Here is a 24,765-nt window from a genome sequence, read left to right on the forward strand (position 1 = left end):
TGCTGCGCTGACCACCTGCGTTGCCCCGCCCTCCAATGCGTAAGGCACGTAATATGTTCAGAACTAATTTAAAGTGACAGAACCACCAATCAGTCATTTACACACTTAGTGTGCCTCACCTTAAAATAGGGGGCTTTTTGCAGCAGCTTTCGCTCACGGCCATCCCACCCTGTTCACGCTTGATCTCATCTGATCTCAGAAGCTAAGCAGAGTTGGGCCTACTTAGTACTTGGATGGGAGACTGCCTAGGAATACCAGGTGCTGTAAGTTTTTGAGTTTTTTCACTACTTATCTAATACACTGGCCCTTAGTGTGGCCAAAGTTTGACCAGCTCTTTGCTTTCCCTTACTGCTTATTTAATTCAATTGCCTTTGTTGTGGATTCCCCGGATTAAAGAAGACTCCGAGCATTAGGTTTTGATAGCAAAAATTCAGACTTTTATTGATCAATACCAGCCGAGTCTGTCTAAGGTCCACACAGAACCACTCTATAGACAGCACTCCCGCTTACCACTATTCAGGGGTTTTTATATGGTCATCACACTACCACGTCACAGTAATAAATGGTTGCCTCCTGAATAACCCTTGTTAAATGAGGATCACAGGTGTATGACAACAGATGTAAAATGCCAAGAACAGATGGGTTCTAAATAGTGGGGTTCTTAGCTTATGTCTGACTGCAGTTATAATGGTAACTGAATTATATATGATTTACTTTATATTTCGATTAGCAAAAACGTCTTCATATTTCCCCCTTTGAGACGTTTACGTCTCATTTACTCTTGAGTGACATTTCATGATTCAGTCTGTTCTGTTAACGCTATCTAGTAACCAAAAATAGTCCCTATGTTACATTACAACAAGTCTAAGTCATGCCATTTCACTCAAGAAGGCGTTAGGCCAAACCTCTTCCCTCTGTCTCTTTGGCTAGAAGGAAGTGAAAGACCATAACACCTTGATTTTACTTTAGTCAATGTACAGGGGTTGTATACTTGGTTTTATTATGTCTATGGTTATCCTAATTATGGAACACATCTATGTCAATAGAATAGATCAACCAAAGCATGAGTAAACATAAACAAATATGAATATGTAGGTAAGAGAAGGGTACCTTCTAAAGGTTAATCAGAAACATCATAAAACAGAAACATCATAAACCAAAATATAAAATATGCATAATAGTTTGTTGTCATTCCCTTATTCCTCATCAGAGCTATTGGAAGTTTCTTCTGCTATATGCAAGTTCACGGTTGTTTTGTAAAGTAGGTCTAGGTAATGCTCATTTTGATTGGAGTATATTTTTCCTCTAGGTCTCTGTGAGGGACCGAGCAATTTAGCAGTAAGGGCACCAAACCATATGTTCAAAAATATATATTTTCTTTAATGAAACAAAATCTTACAAAGGAAAATCAAACAAACAAATAATTAGATTATTAGGCCTAAACAATACAAACAAAACAAAAAACAAAACAAAACAAGCTCAAATAAATCAACCGTGTAAAACAAACCGACCTCCCAAACTAACCAACACAACCACATTTATACAAAAGGACTAGTCCACATTTAACGACATAGGAGACACAAAACAAAGAAACACTCTACAAACCCCCACCATAAACTAGACAAATTTCCGAGCTTAAAGCCTTATCATAAATCTTCAATAAAGCCAGGCCCAATACAGGACGGAGGACATAAACATCTAAAAATTAATTAATTCAAATGAAATTATCTTGGATCTCCCTCCCAGCCATCTGAGGAGTGGAACAGGCCCGTGGCCTTTAAAGTTGTCAACATGGCGGCCCGCCGTCTTTAAAGCAGTCAGCCAGCGCAGAAACAAAGAATCTCCACCATCCTCCACAACACGGTAATGGTCACTGATGTGTGTGGCCACCACATAGGCCATCACATACTCCCTCCCTGCGGGGATGTCACTGGCACACCGGGAAAGATAGTCTGCAGTCAAATTTTCTTTGCCAGGGACATGTCCAATGGAGAATCTGAAGGGTTGCATGGCAAGGTACCAGCGAGTGATACGGCTATTAGTGTCTTTCATCCTCTGGAGCCACTGTAGAGCTTTATGATCCGTCTCCAGTACAAACTCTCTACCCAAAAGATAGTACTTCAAAGAGTCCAAAGCCCACTTCACGGCCAAACATTCCTTTTCTACTATAGAATAGCGGACTTCCCTAGGGAAGAGTTTACGACTAAGGAAAGCAATGGGGCGTCGAGCATCGGGGCAACCCTGCAACAACACAGCTCCAAGGCCTCGATCAGAAGCATCTGTTTGCAAAACAAAAGGTTGATGGAAATCAGGGTTATGTAACACAGCGTCTTTACTCAAGGCCATTCTGATATCCTGAAAAGCTGCATTTGTTTCGCTGTCCACCTGAGCTGATTGGGACTCCTTGAGCCCACCATGTCGGTCAGTACTGCTGCCCTGCTGGAAAAGTTGGGAATGAATCGGTGATAAAAGCCAGCCATGCCTAGAAAAGATCTCAACTCCTTGCGAGTTTGTGGCTGTGGACACTGTTCAATCGCCCATACCTTCTCCACTTGGGGTCTAATCACCCCCTTCCCAACGACAAACCCCAGGTACTCGGTTTCAGCCTTAGCAAAGGTACACTTTTCGGGATTAACGGTCAGCCCTGCCTCCTGAAGACGTTGCAACACTTCACGGATATGCCCCAGATGTTGCTCCCAGGAGTCACTGTAAATCACAATATCATCGAGATAAGCAGCTGTAAATGATAAGCCTCTCAGTACCTGATCCATAAGTCTTTGAAGCTAGCTGGTGCCCCATGCAGCCCAAATGCCAGGACCTTAAAATGGAATAGGCCGTAAGGAGTTTTAAAAGCAGTCAGTTCTCGAGATTGTGGAGTCAAAGGGATCTGCCAATACCCCTTGGAAAGATCAATAGTGGTTAGAAATTTTGAAGTGCCCAGTCGGTCAGTAAGATCACTGATCCGCGGAGTGGGGTAAGCGTCAAATTTGGTCACAGAGTTTAGGTAACGAAAGTCTATGCAGAATCTTATGGTCCCATCCTTTTTGGGAACAAGGACCACTGGGTGACACCACTCACTTGTAGATGGCTCTATGATTCCCAGCCTCAGCATCAGATCCACTTCCTCTTTCAGCGCCTGTTGAAGACGTTCTGGAACCCTGTAACTCATTCTTCGTACCACCGCATTGGGTTTCAATACAATATTATGTTCAATTAAAGTAGTAAACCCTGGATATTCTGAAAATACTTCTGGTACACAAAGGTCTCTCACCTCCTCTTCAGACGGGCCTACTGGCAAGGCCTTTTGGGCTCCTTTCCGCCCTTCCCGATGCATGGCTCAGGAGGAAAAAAAAAAAAAAAAAAAAAAAAAAAAATTGTGCCCTTACTGCCAGAATCCCACTTCTGACACCACTTGTTAGGGACCGAGCAATTTAGCAGTAAGGGCACCAAACCATATGTTCAAAAATATATATTTTCTTTAATGAAACAAAATCTTACAAAGGAAAATCAAACAAACAAATAATTAGATTATTAGGCCTAAACAATACAAACAAAACAAAAAACAAAACAAAACAAGCTCAAATAAATCAACCGTAAAACAAACCGACCTCCCAAACTAACCAACACAACCACATTTATACAAAAGGACTAGTCCACATTTAACGACATAGGAGACACAAAACAAAGAAACACTCTACAAACCCCCACCATAAACTAGACAAATTTCCGAGCTTAAAGCCTTATCATAAATCTTCAATAAAGCCAGGCCCAATACAGGACGGAGGACATAAACATCTAAAAATTAATTAATTCAAATGAAATTATCTTGGATCTCCCTCCCAGCCATCTGAGGAGTGGAACAGGCCCGTGGCCTTTAAAGTTGTCAACATGGCGGCCCGCCGTCTTTAAAGCAGTCAGCCAGCGCAGAAACAAAGAATCTCCACCATCCTCCACAACACGGTAATGGTCACTGATGTGTGTGGCCACCACATAGGCCATCACAGTCTCAATACTCCCATTTGTTTGACTGTGGACTTGATAATTAAGGATTTTAATAAATGGAACACACAACAAAGTAGTACCCCTCCCATAGTACTTGCCATTGCGAGTTGTAGTCCTATTTTTGCTAACCGTTCTCCCCATGATCCTAAATTCAAATTAAACCAGTCCCACATTTTCTCATCTTTTCCAGCATTCTTTTTCATTTCTATCTGTAGTTCTTTGAGCTTGGTCATGGCTTTTGTAAATGTCCCTTCTGGTGAGGTGTTGTTAGGTATGTAAGTACAACATTGATTACCAAATAATACACATACTCCCCCTTTGTCAGCTAACATCCAGTTAAGAGCTAGTCTATTTTGCCATGTCATTTTACTTGTTGCATCTAACTGTTCCCCTAAAGAGATTAATGCCTCGTTTGTGTAATTAATGAACCTTTGTTGATTGTAATATATATAATTTATCCATTCTGTATTTTTGTTCTGTGTAATCCAGATGAATATGCATTCAAGACCTGATTTAACTTCATTCCTAGCTTTAAATTGCTCGGGTAAACCTCTTGGTTGGCCTACAGCATCTATATATACTCTAGGATCTGGTTTATAACTTCTCTTAGCTCTGGAGTTAGCTGCGTTATTTTTCCCGGAAAAGGATTCAGGATTCCATTCTGTAATATGGATTTCTTGTATCAACCGTACTCTAGTACATTTTCCTGTCCATCCTAGGGGTAATGAAGGTAAAAGTTTCCTATTTCCGCAAATCCAGAAAAAGTCTGCTAGTGCTGCAGTTTGATCCTTGTATCTGTCTGCTTCGGGAAATGATATAGTTTGATTTTCACATGTTTTAGCTGGATATATTTTCCTTCCTCTCCTGATTCCTGATGCCCGGAAGGGTGGAAGTTCCATAGGATCATCAGCCTCTCGATAGATTTTGGCATCAAGGTTCCATGTGACGCTGCACCTCCCTTTGAATTGTCCCACACTTATACTTCCTGTTGGTTTGGCAAAGCACTCATGTTCTTTACTATAGTCTATGGTGTACCAGGTTGGAATTTCTATTTGGTCCTTTTGAATTCTCATGTTCTCTGTTAGATCCAGACTTCTACATTTGGCTCTCAGTCTTGGTATGTGTTTGAAAAGAAGTTTGTGGTTGGCATTACTTAGGGAGCTTAAACATTCAGCGCGGCAGAAGGGTCGGAAGTCTCTTCCCAAATGGCAATAATCTCTTTTGAATTTTGCACAATGTTCGTAAGTGTATGGATTGGGAACGGCTATTAATTGGCTTCCAGGTGTTTTGGTACATACTAGGCAGTCTTTCTTATTTAATTCTGCTGTTGTGAAGGTGGCCCATTCATACCACTGATTGCTTTGTGCAAGTTCCCACAGAACATCTAGCTTGGTGTCATCCTCGTACATATTGTCCTTGTCCTCGCTGTTCCTGCGTCGCCGCTTCCATGTTGTCCTGCTTCAACTGAGTCGCTGCTGGTTTTGGTGGAGGGCTGAAAAGTTGATGGTAGGGAAGTGAGGTTGTGTGGCAGAGAGTTGTTCTGTCGCTTGACTTGTGGGGCTGGAGTTGTGATGTTGTCTGTGGCTTGAACTTGTGACAGACATGTGCTGATCAGGCATTTGGTCAACAATATTATCGCCATTGTCTTGCTGAGCTCTCTGTTGCATGTTCTTTATTATTCTGTATTGCGGCTGGTCTTTCTTTGGGAACTCTTGTGCAGTGATTCAGATGGTACCAAGTGCTGCTTCCCTCTACTTGAACAGCTGTTGGTGTTGCTGCTGTGACGTTATACGGCCCTTCCCTTCTTGGCTCGTTCCATTTCCTTCTGAATACTCTCAGATAGACCTGATCTCCTGGGGTGATGGGACAGCTGGTTTCCGTCTGCTCCGACAGCTCCTTTTTTTTCCTGCGCACAAATAGCTTTATGGATAGCTGTTAGTTCTTTCATGTGCGATTTTAACTCCATTTGTAGTTGTTCTAGTGGGGTCCTTTGTATGGACCTCTGTTACATGGTGCAGGCATCATGCGTCCAGTAAGCATTTGGTGAGGTGTTAGATGTGTGTTTCGGTTAGTGTGCATGCGGTAACTCATCAGTGCAAGAGGCAAAGCATCAACCCAATTTAATTTAGTGCTTGCACATATTTTGTTAATTTTGGATTTGAGAAGACCATTTATTTTTCCAACTTGTCCCTGGGACTGAGGATGGTAAACACAGCCTAGTCTCTTAATTTTCCTTATGATTTTCCTTATGACTTCCTCTTTGCACCATGGTCAAAACCATGTGCATCTAGGATGAGAATATTTAGAACTGATGTGGGTGCAATAATTTTTGTACCAAAGGAAATCAAACGTCCTAGGTATTCTACTTCTGGTAAGCAATATTGCAGTTTGGTTTTGGATACTTTGTGACCTCCTTGAGCTAATTTCGTCAGTACTTTGATGGAATCTCTATGACATTGATCTAGAGATGTTGAGCAGATGATCACATCATCCATGTACTGTAAACAGGTGCTCTCTAGCATAAGGTCTTCTAGGTCGGTCTTGAGAACCTGGTTAAATATGTGTGGTGACAATTTATATCCCATTGGGAGTCTCGCATAGGTGTATTGTTTACCTGCATACGTAAATGCAAACAGATACCTACTTTCCTCTGCTACAGGAATACTGAAAAAGGCAGAGCAAAGGTCAATTACTGTAAAGTACTTGGCTTGAGGGGGGATGTTTGTTAGCAATGTGTGAGGGTTGGGAACATCTGTTGGCCAATCTTCTGTTATAGCATTGATTGCTCTCAGATCATGTACAAGACGCCATTTGACTTTGTTTGCTTTGAGTATAGGATAGATGGGTGTGTTGCAGTAACTGTTTGTTTCTACTAACACTTTTGCTTTAACAAGTCCCTCGATTGTGTTTTTTTATGCCTAATTCCGCCTCTTGACTCAATGGGTATTGTCTTTTCCGAGGAAGGCGTGCATTTGGTTTTAGCCTCACTTGTACTGGACTGGCTGACCTTACTAACCCTACGCCTGTCTCATGCTGGGACCATAGCTCAGCCGGCACCTGGTTTATTGCCCCCTGCAAAAGTTCAGCCGTAGTTCTTTCTGAGTCTGGTGTTGCCATTACTTGCTCGGATTGCTTTTGTCTGATAATCACCTCCTGTGGAATGCCTAATAATGAAGTACCACATAGAATTTTTATGTAGTTTTGGTCAGTGGAATGAAAGATTAACGGATTTATTGTCGGTTCCCATTTACTTTGCGTGGCTTGTTTCATCATCTGTCCTAAATGCTTGGTTTCCCATTTTTTCCTACATATAAAGGTATATGCGGTACTGAATCATTCATATCAAACCATTTGTTTATGAATTGTTTTCGGTTATTTTTAAGGCTGCTCCTTGTTCACCTATTATTATGTATTGTGAGATCATTTCAATTTTTTGTTCTTTTGTTTCTTCTTGCCATTCTTCTTCTAGAATTTTGTTTCTTGTTGGGTCATATTTCATTATGCAATGAAATCCTGTCTTGGGTATTCGTAACTCGGGGGTCTGTGCTTCAATGAATTTACCCCATTCGTTAATGATCTGCTTTACATCCTCTTCTATCTGCCCTATCCAATATACGTTTGCTTCAGCTTCGGAAATCATCATTTGAGCTCCCTGCATATCTACATACACTCCGTCAGTGGAGCACCAAATTTGCAAGCCTAATTTACACAATGCATCCCTTCCTAATAGGTTAATAGGCGTTTGATCTGATATCAGAATAGGCATGGTTACACTTTTGTCTTTTGTTTGTAGGCAAATTGGAGCTGTCATAGGGATTAACTGTATTTGTCCCGAGAATCCTACTGTCTTTACAAATTTTCCAGACATGGGGAGGTGTGAGGCATAATTTGATTTTACACATGTATAGACTGCTCCTGTGTCTATCATCATTGGAACTGTTTTGCCTTCTACTTCTATTTGCAATATGGGTTCTTGGTTTGCATTGTTTGTTAAAACTGGTAGTAGACTCTCCCCTATAAGATTCTCTGGGCACCCCTAATAATTTGGATTTGGATTTCTCCATGGGCCTGCAAAATTTTGATAGCGTGTCTGGTTCCCTGCACACCTTCTAAACTCGGGTCTGCTGTCCATGGATTGGGACAATCTCTTCTTATATGTCCTGGCTGTCCACATCTCCAGCACAGTCCTGGAGGAAGATTAACAGCTCTGTTTCCTCCTTTGGAGGTTGCAGTTGTTTTCTTTTCCACTCAGGGGGTTCTGGCTGGGCATAGACATTAACAATGGGTGTAGGTGTCGGGGTTGTATTTGGAGGGGTCAATGTGGGCACAGCTGGGTGTGAAATGTTAATGGGAGCCATTAAACTCATTTGGTTGGACTCCTCAGTTTTCACCACTGCTTGAGTCTTTTCTTGTTTCTAGCTGTTAGTTCCTCAAGTTGCAACTGGGTCAGTTTTTCGTTGAATCTCTTTCTCTTGTTCTTTGAGCCTCAACTCATTTTTCCTATAGAGTTCAACCGCATGAGTCACATGATCACAAAACTCTTTGTGTGATTTGGAGGTCAAACCGACTACATCCTCCAGCTTGCTTTTTACAGTTAGTGGCATGGCCTCTATTACAGAGTTTCTAAACAACGTAGACATAAGAGGGTCACCTTCTGATTCCTTCAGTTTCTTGTCTCCATCTTTTCAATTGTCTCTGTACATAGGTGATGGGATTTTCAGTTTTCTCAACTGGTCTCCCCTCAATGCTTTCGGTCGACTCCTAGTGGGGTACTCAGCTCGTAGTGCCTGCCACATGTCGGGACGGTGTGCATCAAACTCAATGCCGCCCATGTTATGAGTGTCCACTGCTCCTCGAGGCCCGCTGCCTGTAAGATTTCTTCCATCTTTATCCCTCCTATAGTTTTTGCTAGGAGTGCTTTGACATCCCCACGGCCAAAAGTTTGCCTGCTGTCTCTTCCTCAAACACCCTAATCCATTTTCCAGCTCCTCTGCATGTCAGGTAACCGGGTGATCAGACACTCTACATCTTGTGTGGCCCATGGAATATATTGAGCTCTTGTACCTTAATTAAAATTGGAAGCTGTTTGTTCTGTGCTCTTAATCGTCCTTTATGGAGTGTCCCCCTGTTCTCATCAGATTCAAACTCTCTTAACCTCATTTCTGTATCTTTGAATTTTTGTGTTATTTCTTCTTCTAGCCCGCATCCTCATTGAGATCCTCCTTTTCCCTTTCTGACTGAGATTTTTGTTCATATGGTATTTTCATTTTGTCTAAGGCTGTCTGTATTTCTCCATAACAGTCTAAATAATCGCTTTCTTGTGGCTTTTTAATTTGTTTGGTTTTGGGTCTTACATCCTGTCCTGTCGGCTTCTCTTGTTCTAAATCAATTTCCCCTTCCATCCCAAGCTCGCCTAACACTTGAACTTTTCCCTTGAGTAATGGAAATTGTCCTTCAGAGTTTCCATACGGAGGGGGATCTACTAACCTCTTTTCTTTTTCCTTTATTTCTTGGTTTGCCTCTTTCAGAATTTTTCTTGCCTGTTTTAGGGTTTTTAGTAAATCTTCGCCTTCTTTTTTAAATAATTTTAAAACTTCTTGCTCTTTTTGTCTTTTTTCTTCTCTCTTTTCCCGGTTCAGGAATATGCCTTTAGTTTTGTAATTTTTTACCAATGTTTCCATTTCCTCACACAATGTCACCTCAAATGTTCCTCTTCAGGCCATTTAGTACTCAAATTTTTTGTTCTCTTTTGCCACTTTCTGCAGAGCTTATGTATCAGTTCCTTAAGCAGAGGATGCTTTGCTCCCAATGTTTCTGCCGGAGTTGTCATAACTTCGCTATAAGTCAACCTGTATAACCTGTAAGAATAGTTTTTCCCTTCAATAGTTCTTAAAGTGAGGACTCTTAAGTATTTTTACAAAAAACGTCTACTGTACCCGTAAACCAAACAACAATATTCACCACTTTTATCAGCAATATATCGTATGTATCCTCAATAAGTTTGCGACTTACTATACCAGATATGTTTTATCACTGTACTATATAGTCACCAGAATCTATTCAAGCGATATTTAACTTTAGTCAATCACTTTAATTATGCGGTATACATTTATACATTCATGAATACACACTCCCTTTATTTACAGGGCTCATACATTCATTCCAACTGTGTCCCTTTATCCTATAGGGCTCATTTATTTTAACACTTACCAGCTATGTCCCTTTATATACAGGGCTCATTCATTTAACCACTTATCATACGTCCCTTTATATATAGGGCTCATTTATATAATCCAAACAAGACAAAACTACGAAAGGTTCATACATTCATGCTTCAGTCACACTGCACACATTCAGTTGAGCTCACACAACTAGTACCTACTTTACATAGAACAATTTCTGAACACTAAAACACGAAACAAATATTTCATAAATACTCCTCCTCAATCCAGTGAAATTACCTAACAACCAAGTACTCTGCCTCACTTGTTACTCTTCTGCTACCCAAGCGAAGACAATCTTTTTCCCAACTTTCTACTTCACACGTGGTCCTTCAGACAGTCATTCAACTAACACTCATTCTAGCCCACACGTAGACCTCAATTCTTTTTCTTCCACTCCCTATCTCGATTTTTCAACATACCCCTTCCACAATCTATCTTTCAAATTAATAATAAACACATAAGACAAACAGAGCTAGCCCAAAATAACAAACCCCTGTGGGAATTTTCCACCTCAATTAATGTCTGGTATTGGCATGATCCAGATTTAAACAGTTTTAACCTTCTTTTCCGCTCGTTATACCTTACTTTATTGTCACTTTATGTACTTACGGGTCCTTTATCCTTTTTGAAGTTTTCTATTGTCTTTTTTGTATTTCTTTCTGCGTTTTACTTGAGTTTGAAATGTAATTAATTTGTCCAATACCCACAAAAATTGGGAATTTTAATTGCCAAGGAGGAATTTACACTGAATTCAGGAATTTGACACCTCTCTTGGACTCACCCACAGCAGCGCTTTAATCCACCTGCAGGATTTTACCTTTTATCTACAAACTAACATATATTCTATCTGCATTCACTGTTCTCCTCAAGTCCAAACCAACAGAAAATACAGATTACTGCATGCTTTTAGTGTTTTTGAAATCAAAACCCAATTTTCTTTCAATTATAAGAATCTTTTCTTCCCTTGGTTCGATTATTTTTAGAAGAACATAAGGTGTCTCACCACGAGTAGGTTCTGGCGAACAATACAACCTAACTATGAAGCAAAACTGCTTACCTTTGGCCAAGTTGTTGTGTTGTCCGTCCAAAACTCGCCGCAGTTGTCCACCCTGTTGTCCTTTTCTATCCTGTTCGTGATGCCAATTGTTGTGGATTCCCCGGATTAAAGAAGACTCCGAGCATTAGGTTTTGATAGCAAAAATTCAGACTTTTATTGATCAATACCAGCCGAGTCTGTCTAAGGTCCACACAGAACCACTCTATAGACAGCACTCCCGCTTAACACTATTCAGGGGTTTTTATATGGTCATCACACTACCACGTCACAGTAATAAATGGTGGCCTCCTGAATAACCCTTGTTAAATGAGGATCACAGGTGTATGACAACAGATGTAAAATGCCAAGAACAGATGGGTTCTAAATAGTGGGTTTCTTAGCTTATGTCTGACTGCAGTTATAATGGTAACTGAATTATATATGATTTACTTTATATTTCGATTAGCAAAACTTCTTCACCTTTAAAGTAGCTGTTCTTTAAACAGAGTTTGACTGTTTTTAACTACTTAACTAATGCTCTTATCTTTAATGTAGCTCATTTTGAAGTATTTTTTTGTATTTCATTCATTACTTATCTAGTATAATGGCACTTAGTGTGCCTCACCTTAAAATAGGGGGCTTTTTGCAGCAGCTTTCACACGGCCATACCACCCTGTTCACGCCTGATCTGATCTCGCCTGATCTCAGAAGCTACAGAGTTGGGCCTAGTTAGTACTTGGATGGGAGACTGCCTAGGAATACCAGGTGCTGTAAGTTTTGAGTTTTTTCACTACTTATCTAATACACTGGCCCTTAGTGTGGCCAAAGTTTGACCAGCTCTTTGCTTTCCTTACTGCTTATTTAATTCAATTGCCTTTAAAGTAGCTGTTCTTTAAACAGAGTTTGACTGTTTTTAACTACTGAACTAATGCTCTTATCTTTAATGTAGCTCATTTTGAAGTATTTTTTGTATTTCATTCATTACTTATCTAGTATAATGGCACTTAGTGTGCCTCACCTTAAAATAGGGGCTTTTTGCAGCTTTCGCTTACGGCCATACCACCCTGTTCACGCCTGATCTCGCCTGATCTCAGAAGCTAAGCAGAGTTGGGCCTAATTAGTGCTTGGATGGGAGACTGCCTAGGAATACCAGGTGCTGTAAGTTTTGAGTTTTTTCACTACTTATCTAATACACTGGCCCTTAGTGTGGCCAAAGTTTGACCAGCTCTTTGCTTTCCCTTACTGCTTATTTAATTCAATTGCCTTTAAAGTAGCTGTTCTTTAAACAGAGTTTGACTGTTTTTAACTACTTAACTAATGCTCTTATCTTTAATGTAGCTCATTTTGAAGTATTTTTTGTATTTCATTCATTACTTATCTAGTATAATGGCACTTAGTGTGCCTCACCTTAAAATAGGGGGCTTTTTGCAGCAGCTTTGCTTACGGCCATCCCACCCTGTTCACGCCTGATCTCGCCTGATCTCAGAAGCTACAGAGTTGGGCCTAGTTAGTACTTGGATGGGAGACTGCCTAGGAATACCAGGTGCTGTAAGTTTTTGAGTTTTTTCACTACTTATCTAATACACTGGCTCTTAGTGTGGCCAAAGTTTGACCAGCTCTTTGCTTTCCCTTACTGCTTATTTAATTCAATTGCCTTTAAAGTAGCTGTTCTTTAAACAGAGTTTGACTGTTTTTAACTACTTAACTAATGCTCTTATCTTTAATGTAGCTCATTTTGAAGTATTTTTTTGTATTTCATTCATTACTTATCTAGTATAATGGCACTTAGTGTGCCTCACCTTAAAATAGGGGCTTTTGCAGCAGCTTTTGCTTACGGCCATCCCACCCTGTTCACGCCTGATCTCGCTCTGATCTCAGAAGCTAAGCAGAGTTGGGCCTAGTTAGTACTTGGATGGGAGACTGCCTAGGAATACCAGGTGCTGTAAGTTTTGAGTTTTTTCACTACTTATCTAATACACTGGCCCTTAGTGTGGCCAAAGTTTGACCAGCTCTTTGCTTTCCTTACTGCTTATTTAATTCAATTGCCTTTAAAGTAGCTGTTCTTTAAACAGAGTTTGACTGTTTTTAACTACTTAACTAATGCTCTTATCTTTAATGTAGCTCATTTTGAAGTATTTTTTGTATTTCATTCATTACTTATCTAGTATAATGGCACTTAGTGTGCCTCACCTAAAATAGGGGGCTTTTTGCAGCAGCTTTTGCTTACGGCCATCCCACCCTGTTCACGCCTGATCTCGCCTGATCTCAGAAGCTAAGCAGAGTTGGGCCTAGTTAGTACTTGGATGGGAGACTGCCTAGGAATACCAGGTGCTGTAAGTTTTTGAGTTTTTTCACTACTTATCTAATACACTGGCCCTTAGTGTGGCCAAAGTTTGACCAGCTCTTTGCTTTCCCTTACTGCTTATTTAATTCAATTGCCTTTAAAGTAGCTGTTCTTTAAACAGAGTTTGACTGTTTTTAACTACTTAACTAATGCTCTTATCTTTAATGTAGCTCATTTTGAAGTATTTTTTGTATTTCATTCATTACTTATCTAGTATAATGGCACTTAGTGTGCCTCACCTTAAAATAGGGGCTTTTTGCAGCAGCTTTGCCACATGGCCATACACCCTGTTCACGCCTGATCTCGCCTGATCTCAGAAGCTACAGAGTTGGGCCTAGTTAGTACTTGGATGGAGACTGCCTAGGAATACCAGGTGCTGTAAGTTTTGAGTTTTTCACTACTTATCTAATACACTGGCCCTTAGTGTGGCCAAAGTTTGACCAGCTCTTTGCTTTCCCTTACTGCTTATTTAATTCAATTGCCTTTAAAGTAGCTGTTCTTTAAACAGAGTTTGACTGTTTTTAACTACTTAACTAATGCTCTTATCTTTAATGTAGCTCATTTTGAAGCATTTTTTGTATTTCATTCATTACTTATCTAGTATAATGGCACTTAGTGTGCCTCACCTTAAAATAGGGGCTTTTGCAGCAGCTTTCGCTTACGGCCATACCACCCTGTTCACGCCTGATCTCGCCTGATCTCAGAAGCTACAGAGTTGGGCCTAGTTAGTACTTGGATGGAGACTGCCTAGGAATACCAGGTGCTGTAAGTTTTTGAGTTTTTTCACTACTTATCTAATACACTGGTCCTTAGTGTGGCCAAAGTTTGACCAGCTCTTTGCTTTTCCTTACTGCTTATTTAATTCAATTGCCTTTAAAGTAGCTGTTCTTTAAAACAGAGTTTGACTGTTTTTAACTACTTAACTAATGCTCTTATCTTTAATGTAGCTCATTTTGAAGTATTTTTTGTATTTCATTCATTACTTATCTAGTATAATGGCACTTAGTGTGCCTCACCTTAAAATAGGGGCTTTTGCAGCAGCTTTGGCCACGGCCATCCCACCCTGTTCACGCCTGATCTCGCCTGATCTCAGAAGCTAAGCAGAGTTGGGCCTAGTTAGTACTTGGATGGGAGACTGCCTAGGAATACCAGGTGCTGTAAGTTTTTGAGTTTTTTCACTACTTATCTAATACACTGGCCCTTAGTGTGGCCAAAGTTTGACCAGCTCTTTGCTTTCCCTTACTGCTTATTTAATTCAATTGCCTTTAAAGTAGCTGTTCTTTAAACAGAGTTTGACTGTTTTTAACTACTTAACTAATGCTCTTATCTTTAATGTAGCTCATTTTGAAGTATTTTTTGTATTTCATTCATTACTTATCTAGTATAATGGCACTTAGTGTGCCTCACCTTAAAATAGGGGCTTTTTGCAGCAGCTTTCGCACGGCCATCCCACCCTGTTCACGCCTGATCTCGCCTGATCTCAGAAGCTAACAGAGTTGGGGCCTAGTTAGTACTTGGATGGGAGACTGCCTAGGAATACCAGGTGCTGTAAGTTTTTGAGTTTTTTCACTACTTATCTAATACACTGGCCCTTAGTGTGGCCAAAGTTTGACCAGCTCTTTGCTTTCCCTTACTGCTTATTTAATTCAATTGCCTTTAAAGTAGCTGTTCTTTTAAACAGAGTTTGACTGTTTTTAACTACTTAACTAATGCTCTTATCTTTAATGTAGCTCATTTTGAAGTTATTTTTTGTATTTCATTCATTACTTATCTAGTATAATGGCACTTAGTGTGCCTCACCTTAAAATAGGGGCTTTTTGCAGCAGCTTTCGCATTACGGCCATACCACCCTGTTCACGCCTGATCTCGCCTGATCTCAGAAGCTAGCAGAGTTGGGCCTAGTTAGTACTTGGATGGGAGACTGCCTAGGAATACCAGGTGCTGTAAGTTTTTGAGTTTTTTCACTACTTATCTAATACACTGGCCTCTTAGTGTGGCCAAAGTTTGACCAGCTCTTTGCTTTCCCTTACTGCTTATTTAATTCAATTGCCTTTAAAGTAGCTGTTCTTTAAACAGAGTTTGACTGTTTTTAACTACTTAACTAATGCTCTTATCTTTAATGTAGCTCATTTTGAAGTATTTTTTGTATTTCATTCATTACTTATCTAGTATAATGGCACTTAGTGTGCCTCACCTTAAAATAGGGCTTTTTGCAGCAGTTTTCGCTACCTTACGGCCATACCACCCTGTTCACGCCTGATCTCGCTCTGATCTCAGAAGCTAACAGAGTTGGGCCTAGTTAGTACTTGGATGGGAGACTGCCTAGGAATACCAGGTGCTGTAAGTTTTTGAGTTTTTTCACTACTTATCTAATACACTGGCCCTTAGTGTGGCCAAAGTTTGACTCAGCTCTTTTGCTTTCCTTACTGCTTATTTAATTCAATTGCCTTTAAAGTAGCTGTTCTTTAAACAGAGTTTGACTGTTTTTAACTACTTAACTAATGCTCTTATCTTTAATGTAGCTCATTTGAAGTATTTTTTTGTATTTCATTCATTACTTATCTAGTATAATGGCACTTAGTGTGCCTCACCTTAAAATAGGGGCTTTTGCAGCAGCTTGCCACGCCATACCACCCTGTTCACGCCTGATCTCGCCTGATCTCAGAAGCTAAGCCAGAGTTTGGCCTAGTTAGTATTCTGGATGGGTGACTGCCTAGGAACACCAGGTGCTGTAAGTTTTGAGTTTTTTCACTACTTATCTAATACACTGGCCCTTAGTGTGGCCAAAGTTTGACCAGCTCTTTGCTTTCCCTTACTGCTTATTTAATTCAATTGCCTTTAAAGTAGCTGTTCTTTAAACAGAGTTTGACTGTTTTTAACTACTTAACTAATGCTCTTATCTTTAATGTGTAGCTCATTTTGAAGTATTTTTTTGTATTTCATTCATTACTTATCTAGTATAATGGCACTTAGTGTGCCTCACCTTAAAATAGGGGCTTTTTGCAGCAGCAGCTCACGGCCATCCCACCCTGTTCACGCCTGATCTCGCCCCCCTGATCTCGTGGGCTAAGCAGAGTTGGGCCTAGTTACTTGGAGTGAGACTGCCTAGGAACACCAGCTGCTGTGTGTATATTTGTTTTTTCCACTACTTATTCAATACACTGGCTCTTAGTGTGGCCAAAGTTTGACCAGCTCTCTTTGCTTTCCCTTACTGCTTATTTAATTCAATTGCTTTTAAAGTGAATGCCTAAAATTAGAGTTTGACCAGTTTTAACTACTTAACTCCAGTTCTTATCTCTTAATGTAGCTCATTTTGAAGTATTAGCATTGTATTTCATTCATTACTTATCTAGTATAATGGCACTCTAGTGTGCCCCACTCCTTAGTAATAGGGGCTTGCTGCAGCTTTTGCCTATGGCCATCCCATCTCTGTTCACGCCTGATCTCGCCTAAGATCTGTAGCTAAGAGAGCTGGGTCTAGCTAGTAATTTGATGGGTGACTGCCTAGGAACAACAGGTGTGTGCTGTAAGTTTCTTGAGTTTTTCCATTACTTATCTAATACACTCATTCTTAGTGTGGCCAAAGCTCTGACCAGCCTCTGTTTCTCTCTCTTACAAGTTTATTTAATCCAATTGCTCTTTGAAGTAGCTTCGTTCTTTAAACAGAGTTTGACTGTTTTTAACTTACTTAACCAATGCCTCTTATCTTTAATGTAGCTCATTTTAAAGTATTTTTGGTATTTCATTCATTACTTATTCAGTATAATGGCACTTAGTGTGCCCCACCTTAAAATAGGGCTTTGTGGAAATAGCTTGGCCACGGCCATACCACCTCGTTCTCGCCTGATCTCGCCTGGATCTCAGAAGCTACAGAGTTGGGCCTAGAAGGCACTTCTGATGGGTGACTGCTCTAGGAATACCAGGTGCTGTAAGTTTTGGAGTTTTTTCACCATTTATCTATTCATCACACTGGCTCTTAGTGTGCATGCAAAGTTTGACCATTTCTTTGCTTTCCTTTATCAGTTTATTTAATTCAATTGCTCTAGCTAGCTTTCGCTGTTCTTTAAACAGAGTTTGACTGTTTTTAATTACTTAACTAATGCTCTATCTTTACTGCAGCTCATTCTTTAAAGCATTTTTTGCATTTCATTCATTACTTTATCTAGTATAATGGCACTTAGTGCGCTCCCCACCTTTAAAATAGGGCTTTTTGCAGCAGCTCACTACGGCCATCCTGCACCCTGTTCTCGCCTGATCTCGCCTGATCTCAGTTTAAGCAGAGTTGGGCATAGTTAGTACTCTTGATGGGAGACTGCCTAGGAACACCTGTAGTTGTAAGTTATTGAGTTTTTCCACCATTTATCTAATACACTGGCCTCTTAGTGTGGCCAAAGTTTGACTCAGCTCTTTTGCTTTTTCTTACTGCTTATTTTAATCTAATTGCTTTTTAAAGTAGCTGTTCTTTAAACAGAGTTTGGACTGTTTTTAACTACTTAACTAATGCTCTATCTTTAATGTAGCCTGGCCTTAAAGCATTTTTTTGTATTTCCATTCATTACTTATCTAGTATAATGGCACTTAGTGTGCCTTACCTTAAAATAGGGGCTTTTTGCAGCAGTCCTGCCACGGCCATACCACACCCTGTTCACGCTGATCTCGCCCCGATCTCTGTGAAGCCAAGCAGAGTTGGGCCTAGTTTAGTACTCTCTGATGAGACTGCATGGGAACACCAGGTGCTGTAAGTTTTTTGAGTTTTTCCACTACTTTATTCAATACACTGGTCTCCTTAGTGTGGCCAAAGTTTGACTGTAGCTCTTTGCTTTCCTCACTGTTTATTTAATTCAATTGCCTTTAAAGTAGCTGTTCTTTAAACAGAGTTTGGACTGTTTTTAACTACTTAACTAATGCTCATCTTCTTTAATGTAGCTCATTTTAAAGCATTTTTTTGTATTTCATTCATTACTTATCTAGTATAATGGCACTTAGTGTGCTCCTCACCTTAAAAATAGGGGCTTTTGCGCAGTTTTCTACTAATGTGCCATACCACACCCTGTTCACGTCTGATCTCGCTCTGATCTCAGAAGCTGGGCAGGAGCTGGGGCCTAGTTAAAATTCTTTCTGGATGGGAGACTGCCTAGGAAATACCAGGTGTGTGCTGTAAAGTTTTGAGTTTTTTCAATTACTTCTATCTAATACATTTGGCCTCTTAGTGTGGCCAAAGCCTGACCAGCTCTTTGCTTTCCCTTACTGTTTATTTAATTCAATTGCCTTTGAAGTAGCTGTTCTTAAACAGAGTTTGATTGTTTTTAATCACTTAACTAATGCTCTTATCTCTGTACGTAGCCTTATTTTGAAGCATTTTTTGTATTTCATTCATTACTTAGTCTAGGGGTATAATGGGTACCCTAGTGTGCCTCAATTTCAAAATAGGGGGCTTTTGCAGCAGCTTTGGCTTACGGACATACCACCCTGTTCACGCCTGATCTCTGCCTGATCTCAGAAGCAAGTAGAGCTGGGCCCAGTTAGTACTCTGGATGGGAGACTGCCTAGGAACAACCAGGTGCCAAAAGTTTTGGAGCTTTTTCACTTACTTATCTAATACACTGGCCCTTAGTGTGGCCAAAGTCTGACCAGCTCTTTGCTTTCCCTTACTGCTTATTTAATCCATCTGCCTTTAAAGTAGCTGTTCTTTGTAAAAATAGTTTGACTGTTTTTAACTACTTAACTAATGCTCTTATCTTTTATGCAGTTCATTTCAGCTATATTTTTTGTGTATTTCTATCTATTACTTATCTAGTATAAATGGCACTTAGTGTGCCTCACCTTAAAATAGGGGCTTTTGCAGCAGCTTGCGCACGGTCAAGGCTCACTGTTCACGCTTCCTGATCTGATCCGCTTCTGATCTCAGAAGTTACAGAGTTAACTTAAGTTAGGTACTTGGATGGGGAGACTATTTTAGGAACACTTTCAGGTGCTGTAAGTTTTCCTGAGTTTTTTCTACTCACTTATTCAATACACTGGCCCTTAGTGTGGCTTTCAAAGCTCTGACCAGCTCTTTGTTTTCCCCTTACTGCTTATTTAATCTCAATTATCTTTAAAGTAGCTGTTCTTTAAAACAGAGTTTGACTGTTTTTAATCATTTAACTAATGCTCTTATCTTTAATGTAGCTCATTTTGAAGTGGCTTCTGTATTTCATTCATTACTTATCTAGTATAATGGCACTTAGTAAAACTTCACCTTAAAAATAGGGGCTTTTGCAGCAGCTTTTGCTACGTGCCATACCAATCTGTTCACGCTGGATCTCTCGCCTGGATCTCAGAAGTTAAGCAGAGTTGGGCCTAGGGGTTAGTGTTTCTGGGATGGGTGATCACCTAGGAATACCAGGTGCTGTAAGTTTTTGGAGTTTTTTCACTACTTTATTCAATACACTGGCCTCTTAGTGTGGCCAAAGTTTGACCAGTTTCTTGCTTTCCCTTACTGCTTATTTAATTCAATTGTCTTTAAAGTAGCTGTTCTTTAAACAGAGTTTGATCGTTTTTAACTACTTAACTAATGCTCTATCTTTAATGTAGCTCATTTTAAATATTTTTTTGTATTTGGCCTATTACTTTCATTTAGTGTATTATGTGTAGCACTTAGTGTGCTCCTCACCTTTAAAATAGGGCTTACAGAAGCCGCTTTCACTTACTGCTATCCCACCCTGTTCACGCCTGATCTCACTGGTTCTGTGAAGCTAAGCAGAGTTGGGCCTAAGTTAATTTCTGATGGAGATCGCCTAGGAATACTAGGTGCTGTTAGTTTCTTGGAGTTTTTTCACTACTTATCTTAATATACTGGCCCTTTAGTGTGGCCAAAGTTTGACCAGCTCTTGCTTTCCCTTACTGCTAATTTAATTCAATTGTCTTGCAAGTAGCTGTTCTTTAAACAGAGTTTGACTGTTTTCAACCACTTAACTAATGCTCTTATCTTTAACGTAGCTCATTTTGAAGTATTTTTTTTGTATTTCATATTCATTACTTATCTAGTATAATGGCAATTAGTGTGCCTCACCTAAAAGAGGGCTTTTTGGCAGCAGCTGCCACGGCTATCCCACCCTGTTCACGCCTGATCTCGCCTTCCTTTGATCCTTCGTGGCTTTTCAAGCAGAGTTGGGCCTAGTTAGTACTCTGATGGGAGACTGCCTAGGAATAACAGGTGCTGTAAGTTTTTGAGTTTTTTCCACTACTTCTATTCAATACACTGGCCCTTAGTGTGGCCAAAGTTTGACCAGCTCTCTTTGCTTTCCTCACTGTTTATTTAATTCAATTGCCTTTTAAAGTAGCTGTTCTTTAAAACAGAGTTTGACCTGTTTTTAACTACTTTAAATTAATGCTCTTATCTTCTTAATGTAGCTCATTTTGAAGTATTTTTTTGTATTTCATTCATTATTTATTTAGCATAATGGCACTTAGTGTGCTCTGTTCTTAAAATAGGGGCTTTTTACAGCTTCTTTGTTAAGGGCCATGGCTCACACTTGTTTACGCCTGATCTCGCTCTGATCTCAGAAGTTAGCAGAGTTGGCCTAGTTAGTACTCTGGATGGGAGACTGCCTAGGAATACCAGGTGCTGTAAGTTTTGAGTTTTTCACTACTTATCTAATACACTGTCCCTTAGTGTGGCCAAAGTTTGACCAGCTCTTTGCTTTCCCTTACTGCTTATTTTAATTCAATTGCCTTTAAAGTAGCTGTTCTTAAACAGAGTTTGACTGTTTTTAACTACTTAACTAATGCTCATCTTTAATGTAGCTCATTTTGAAGTTTTTTTTGTATTTCATTCATTACTTATCTAGTATAATGGCACTAGTGTGCCTCAATCCTTAAAAATAGGGCTTTTGCAGCAGCTTTCACACGGCCATCCCACCCCTGTTCACGCGCCTGATCTCGTCTGGATCTCAGAAGCTAAGCAGAGTTGGGCCTAGTTAGTACTTGATGGGAGACTGCTCTAGAATACCAGGTGCTGTAAGTTTTTTGAGTTTTTTCACTACTTATCTAATACACTGGCCCTCTAGTGTGGCCAAAGTTTGACCAGCTCTTTGCTTTCCTTACTGCTTATTTAATTCAATTGCCTTTAAAGTAGCTGTTCTTTAAACAGAGTTTGACTGTTTTTAACTACTAACTCAATGCTCTTATCTTTAATGTAGCTCATTTTGAAGTATTTTTTGTATTTCATTCATTACTTATCTAGTATAATGGTAACTTAGTGTGCCCTCACCTAAAATACTAGGGCTTTTTGCAGCAGCTTTCACTATCGCCATCCCACCCTGTTCACGCTGATCTCGCCTGATCCTCGCAGCTAAGCAGAGTTGGGCCTAGTTAGTAACTCTGGATGGGAGACTGCCTAGAATACCAGGTGCTGTAAGTTTTTGAGTTTTTCACTACTTATCTAATACACTGGCCCTTAGTGTGGCCAAAGTTTGACCAGCTCTTTGCTTTCCTTACTGCTATTTAATTCAATTGCCTTTAAAGTAGCTGTTCTTTTTTAAACAGAGTTTGACTGTTTTTAACTATAATTTAACTAATGCTCTTATCTTAATGTAGCTCATTTTGAAGCTTTTTGTATTTCATTCATTACTTATCTAGTATAATGGCACTTAGTGTGCCTCACCTTAAAATAGGGGCTTTTGCAGCAGCTGCCACGGCCATCCCACCCTGTTCACGCTGATCCGCCTGATCTCAGAAGCTAGCAGAGTTGGGCCTAGTTAGTACTTGGATGGGAGACTGCCTAGGAATACCAGGTGCTGTGTTTTTGAGTTTTTTCAATTACTTATCTATTACACTGGTCCCTTAGTGTGGCCAAAGCTTGACCAGTTTCTTTGCTTTTCCTTACTGCTTATTTAATTCAATTGCCTTTGAAGTAGCTGTTCTTTAAACAGAGTTTGACTGTTTTTAACTACTAACTAATGCTCTTATCTTTAATGTAGCTCATTTTGAAGTATTTTTTGTATTTCATTCATTACTTATCTAGTATAATGGCACTTAGTGTGCCTCCACCTTAAAAATAGGGCTTTTTGCAGCAGCTGCCACGGCCATACCTACACCCTGTTCACGCCTGATCTCGCCTGATCTCAGAAGCTAAGCAGAGTTGGGCCTAGTTAGTACTTGGATGGGAGACTAGCTTAGGATTGCTCAGGTGCTGTAAGGCTTTGAGTTTTTTCACTACTTATCTAATACACTGGCCCTTAGTGTGGGCCAAAGTTTGACCAGCTCTTTGCTTTCCCCTTACTGCTTATTTAATTCAATTGCCTTTTAAAGTAGCTGTTCTTTAAACAGAGTTTGACTGTTTTTAACTACTTAACTAATGCTTCCTATCTTTAATGTAGCTCATTTTGAAGTATTTTTTTGTATTTCATTCATTACTTATCTAGTATAATGGCACTTAGTGTGCCTCACCTAAAAATAGGCTTTTTGCAGCAGCTTTGCCACGCCATGCTTCACCCTGTTCACGCCTGGATCTCTGCCTGATCTCAGAAGCTGGCAGAGCAGTTGGGCCTAGTTAGTACTTGGATGGGAGACTGCTTAGAATACAGGGTAGTTGTAAGTTTTTTGAGTTTTTTTCACTACTTATCTAATACACTGGCCCTTAGTGTGGCAAAGTTTGACCAGCTTCTTTGCTTTCCTCTTACTGCTTATTTAATTCAATTGCCTTTGAAGTAGCTGTTTCTTAAAAACAGAGTTTGACTGTTTTTAACTACTTAACTAATGCTCTTATCTTTAATGTGTAGCTCATTTTTGAAGTTATTTTTTTGTATTTCATTCATTACTTATCTAGTATAATGGCACTTAGTGTGCCCCACCTTAAAAATAGGGCTTTTTGCAGCAGCTACACGGCCATACTACACCCTGTTCACGCCTCTGATCTCGCCTGATCTCAGAAGCTAAGCAGAGTTGGGGTCTAGTTAGTACTTGATGGGAGACTGCCTAGGAATACCAGGTGCTGTAAGTTTTTTGAGTTTTTTCACTACTTATCTAATACACTGGCCCTTAGTGTGGCCAAAGTTTGACCAGCTCTTTTTGTTTCCTCTACTGCTTATTTAATTCAATTGCCTTTAAAGTAGCTGTTCTTTAAACAGAGTTTGACTGTTTTTAACTACTTAACTAATGCTCTTATCTTTAATGTAGCTCATTTTGAAGTATTTTTTGTATTTCATTCATTACTTATCTAGTATAATGGAATCTTACTGTGCCTCACCTTAAAATAGGGGCTTTTGCAGCAGCTTCACTTCACGCCATACCACACCCTGTTCACGCCTGATCTCGCCTGATCTCTGGTAGCTAGTTAAGAGTTGGGCCCAGTTAGTACTTCTGATGGGAGACTGCCTAGAATACCAGGTGCTGTAAGTTTCTTGAGTTTTTTCACTACTCTATCTAATACACTGGCCCTCAGTGTGGCCAAAGTTTGACCAGCTTTGCTTTCCTTACTGCTTATTTAATTCAATTGCCTTTAAAGTAGCTGTTCTTTAAACAGAGTTTGACTGTTTTTAACTACTTAACTAATGCTCTATCTTTAATGTAGCTCATTTTGAAGTATTTTTTGTATTTCATTCATTACTTATCTAGTATAATGGCACTTAGTGTGCCTCACCTTTAAAATAGGGGCTTTTTGCAGCAGCTTGTCGCTACGCCATACCACACTTGTTCATGCCTGATCTCGCCTGATCTCAGAAGTTACTAAGAGCTGGGCCTAGTTAGTACTTCTGGATGGGAGACTGCCTAGAATACCAGGTGCTGTAAGTTTTTGAGTTTTTTTCACTACTTATCTAATACACTGGCCCTTAGTGTGGCCAAAGTTTGACTCAGTTTTGCTTCTTCTCTTTACTGCTTATTTAATTCAATTGCCTTTAAAGTAGCTGTTCTTTAAACAGAGTTTGACTGTTTTTAACTACTTAACTAATGCTCCTTATCTTTAATGTAGCTCATTTTGAAGTATTTTTTTGTATTTCATTCATTACTTATCTAGTATAATGGCACTTAGTGTGCCTCACCCAAAATAGCTTTTTGCAGCAAGCTGCCACGGCCATCCCACCCTGTTCACGCTGATCTCTGGCTCTGATCTCAGAAGCTACAGAGTTGGGCCTAGTTAGTACTTGGATGGGAGACTGCCTAGGAATACCAGGTGCTGT

At 39.9% G+C, this 24,765-nt stretch overlaps 9 pseudogenes; all 9 read left to right on the forward strand.

Annotated features, from left to right (window-relative positions):
- Positions 1 to 151: 151 nt before the first annotated feature.
- On the forward strand, positions 152 to 270 carry LOC122339984 (annotated as a pseudogene).
- Positions 271 to 12,308: 12,038 nt separating this feature from the next.
- On the forward strand, positions 12,309 to 12,427 carry LOC122339971 (annotated as a pseudogene).
- A 273-nt stretch (positions 12,428 to 12,700) lies between these two features.
- LOC122340017 lies at positions 12,701 to 12,817 on the forward strand (annotated as a pseudogene).
- Positions 12,818 to 13,091: 274 nt separating this feature from the next.
- On the forward strand, positions 13,092 to 13,211 carry LOC122339961 (annotated as a pseudogene).
- A 272-nt stretch (positions 13,212 to 13,483) lies between these two features.
- Positions 13,484 to 13,602, forward strand: LOC122339958 (annotated as a pseudogene).
- A 660-nt stretch (positions 13,603 to 14,262) lies between these two features.
- LOC122340030 lies at positions 14,263 to 14,378 on the forward strand (annotated as a pseudogene).
- A 273-nt stretch (positions 14,379 to 14,651) lies between these two features.
- On the forward strand, positions 14,652 to 14,770 carry LOC122340016 (annotated as a pseudogene).
- A 668-nt stretch (positions 14,771 to 15,438) lies between these two features.
- On the forward strand, positions 15,439 to 15,556 carry LOC122340019 (annotated as a pseudogene).
- A 278-nt stretch (positions 15,557 to 15,834) lies between these two features.
- On the forward strand, positions 15,835 to 15,953 carry LOC122340004 (annotated as a pseudogene).
- Positions 15,954 to 24,765: the final 8,812 nt, after the last annotated feature.

This window comes from Puntigrus tetrazona, unplaced genomic scaffold (genome assembly GCF_018831695.1).
Source record: "Puntigrus tetrazona isolate hp1 unplaced genomic scaffold, ASM1883169v1 S000000999, whole genome shotgun sequence".
Classification (NCBI taxonomy): Eukaryota; Metazoa; Chordata; class Actinopteri; order Cypriniformes; family Cyprinidae; genus Puntigrus; species Puntigrus tetrazona.